Below are 4010 nucleotides of genomic sequence, written 5' to 3' on the forward strand. Positions count from 1 at the left end.
GGCTTTCTACTCCTGTAAAGATTTACACCCTCAGAAACCCTGTACAGGGTCGCCATGGGTCGGAACCAACTCGACGGCACTTAACAACAAGTCAAGTAATACTAATGTATCCAGTAATGAGGAATGGAGATTACAAAGGAAAAGAAGATGCAACTTCTGCCTTATCTCCAAATAAGCAAGTAGGCAGAGTCTCTTCTTCCGAAATGCGATGGCTTTCCCTATATCCAAGACCCAAGTAGTAGTCAAACCTCCATTCTCCTGATAACACTGTTTCCTCCCTATGAGCTGAATGAAAGGGATAAATAAAGGGGATGTGTATGTAAAGGGACAAATGTTGGTGGTGCGCCGTGGAGAATGGTTCTAACTCATACAGATGATGTATAGGGTTTCTGATGCTGTAAATCTTTATGGGAACAGAAAGTCTTACCTTTCTCCCTTAGAATGGCTGGTAGTTTCAAATTGCTGACCTTAAGGCTAGCAACCCGACTCATAACTATTATGCTACCAGAGTGTCTTAAAGGGATAAATAGAGGGGAAAACTTAATTGATAACACTATGTAATCTTGGGCATGTTAACCTCTTTGCTGATACCAGCACCCACTTCCCCAAGTTGGAAGGACTGAAAGGGTTAATATTAGAAAAGTCTAGGAGCTGTGCTGGAAGAAAAGTAAGTCTTCACTTGCTTGGTAATGTAGAGGCTCCATCAAAAGAGGAACACCCTCAACAAGATGAGCTGACATAGCAGCTGCAACAACAGCATCAAAGCTAACAATGATTGTAAAGATGGCGTAGGATTGGACAATACTCCATTCTGTTATACATCACTATGAATCAGAACCAACTCCATAGCACCTAATACAACGAAGTATTTGCTGTTACTATTTATGATTACAAAATCATAAATTTTAATTATACAATAATACAAAAATCAATGTTAACAGTTTAATAAAGGGAAAGCTGTGCCCCATATCAGTAGAATATCTTTTATTTCCAGATGCTCATTAGGATAGGAAAAGAGGGGAGGAATACATCCATAATGTGCACACAAACATAAATTTAAAGTTGTTCTCTTTGGCTCTCACCTATAGTAAGACCCTCACAGCATTTACTAATGGTGCTATTAAATAGTAATTATTGTCTGAATTGAATGAAACATCAAACTAGGCACAATATCATCATGTTCATTATATTATACATCACTTCACAGTAAAAGGCTTTCAAATGTATTCTTCAATTTGACACCAGAATTCTGAGACCTGCTTCTTTCTTCTTGTGTGGGTGAAATCAATGAGGCTATTATAGATGATATCATTCTTTCACTGTGATAAGCCTAATTGATAGCTGGATCAAGGTTCAAAGCAGCCCTTTGGAATGTAAAGCTAATGATTCTTTTGGTTTATTTGTATTTTTAGTAGGGGGAGGAGGGAAGTTTCCATAATTAACAAAAGACAAAGAGTAAAGAGACAAACAGCGGTACTACTGTAAGACACATTTCTTAGTGGAGCAATTTCTTAGGCATTGTTACACTCTAAAGTGAGTATGTTTAAGAAATTAATTATGGAATAGTTTAGTTGAGAGTGTTAGGAAATCTTGGAATATAGACTTCTGATCTGCCAATTTGGAGAAATAAAATGTCACTGCTAATTGATTCTCTCTTCATTTGCTAGACCGTGAAGATACATGATTAATTGACTCTCTCTGAAGTTGTTGTTGTTGTTAAGTGCTGTTGAGTCCGTTCTGACCTATAGCGACCCTGTAGAGGGTTTCCAAGGAGCAGCTGATGAGTTTGAACCACTGACCTTGCAGTTCAATTAGCTTTGCAGTCTGGCGTATTAACCCACAGCACCACACCAGGAATCTCTGAAGTTGAGTTACTTAAATAGAGGGTTATTTCAGCTCACTGAATGGAGCATTGGTAAAAACCATGATTAACATATCTTCTAGAAGCTACCCAATTCAAGGCATTTGGCTCAAGATGTTTTCAAAGACAGCCATAGTAACATATTCATACCTCTAATTTATAAAAGCAAAGTTGTCAGGTAATCCAACCAAACACAAAACACAAAACCAATTTCCACTGTCAACTCTTTCCTGTGCTTGAGAATGCTTAGTATTATTTTTTTATTCACGTATATTTTCATAAAGGTTTATTCTTCAATAAATTTCAAATCTTAAAAGGAAAACCTCCTAATCATGACAAAGTCCAACTGCATTTATTAAACAGCATTTGGATATAGTTATAGTGATCATCGTATTTCTTATATCAGAAATTTGAATTCCTACTCTACCTTGTTGGATGTACTCCTCTGTAAAGTCCAATGCTATGTTCTTTAAAACTATTCAAAAGTAGTAATTTCAGATCCCAAGAGATAAATAAAGACAGAAATCAATTTTAGCTACTTTCAAAATGAATCTGTGGATGTAGTAATTGTTTCTGCTATACTGTGTTAAATGGTGATCACCATTACAGCATTTAAATTAAATTTTGTTCTTTATTTGAATGGGTCTGAAACTGCCTCTAATGAATGTGGCTGGTGAAGATGTCTACAGAGAAGTTAATGTAAGCGGTCTGCTTCATTTGCGCTGTTTAAATTACTCATATGAATATAATAAACTATAATGAGTGGAAGGTTCACTTGCTTAGTAAAGGATGAAACAATTTGGTAGCCTTGGTGGCATCTCAGCAACCAGAGAAATCTAGGGCTGGTTCTAATGCTGACATTATTGCAGACCCAAGACAACTAGACCATTTCTCTAGATTAAATAAAGTGCTGCCAGATAGAATGTCATTAAAATGTAAAATATAAATAACATTTTGACACTGGCATGCATTAAATGACTGATAATATACAAAGCTGAATGACTTCATTAAAGTAAGTAAGAAAATTTAAGTGATTCCAGGGCACTGTGCAGATTTTTCAGGATGCAAAGGAATCAGACCACAATCTGGCTATGACATCTGGGATTCTGTTAATGTGACAGACTTGGCAAACATCTTCACCCTCCTTAAACTCTGCACTCAAAGAAAGCATTTCCATGTAAGGAAGTTGTTATTGTTGTTAAGTGCCGCCGAGTTATTTCCAACTCATAGCGACCTTGTAAAGGATTTTCAAGGAGCAGCTGGTGACTTTGAGCTACCGACTCTGTGGTTCAAACCAACCTTGTGGTCCTGGGCTTTATCCCACAGAGCCACAAAGGGTGACTCTTCAATTATAAGTAAACCAGTCGTTGTTGAGTTGATTCAGCTGATGGCAACTCCCTATGTGCTCCCCTCGGTTTTCAATGATTGATTTTTTTGGAAGGAGATCTCCAGGTCGTCCTTCTGCAATACCTCTGGGTAGACTCAAAACTCCAACCTTTTAGTTAGCAGCTAAACTTTTTGACTGTTTTCACCACACAGGGACTCCTAAATCAGAGTCATGTTGGTCAGTTTAGTCTCTTCTTAGAACACCAACAGCCACCCAAAGATATCACTTCACTCCCCAACTTCATCTAAGAGACTGGTTTCTTCAGAGTAAACCAGAAACCGGTTTGATTTTCTTCTAACTGTTCTTTGAAACCACCATGAACCTGACGTGTCCACTACAATGCCTTAAGCATGAGTTCAAAAGGGTATGACTACTGGAATTAAGCTTGACATAGCTAGAAAATTAGCAAGCTGGTTAACTGAAAGATCCTCGGTGAGACACTGTTTAACTAGAAGCACCATTAAGCTTGACAATTTATAATCTCCAGAGATATTCACATGAGCCATAACCTCAAACACATTTGCCTTTTGTAATATTGAGAATGTTTAAAATTCAAATCCTGTCTTTCAAAAGTCACCTTGGCAAGAAAACATTCAATAGTTAACTTTCTGAAGATCCAAACAAATGAAGCATTTTTTATGTAGCCATATAGCCACAGGATTAGACACACAAGCACATGTTCATACATATGCACATACACACCCACACATTTTACTGGGAAACTGTTCTCTCTTAAACAGTGTTAAAAAAAAAAAAAAAAAA

The 4010-nt window shown here is 37.2% G+C and overlaps 1 protein-coding gene across 1 annotated transcript in view; it reads right to left on the bottom strand.

Annotated features, from left to right (window-relative positions):
• The window catches only part of GPR126 (G protein-coupled receptor 126), a 190214-nt gene that overhangs the window by 109219 nt on the left and 76985 nt on the right, over positions 1-4010 (bottom strand). The window lies entirely within an intron of this gene.

Source organism: Chrysochloris asiatica, unplaced genomic scaffold (assembly GCF_000296735.1).
Source record: "Chrysochloris asiatica unplaced genomic scaffold, ChrAsi1.0 scaffold00013, whole genome shotgun sequence".
Taxonomy (NCBI): Eukaryota; Metazoa; Chordata; class Mammalia; order Afrosoricida; family Chrysochloridae; genus Chrysochloris; species Chrysochloris asiatica.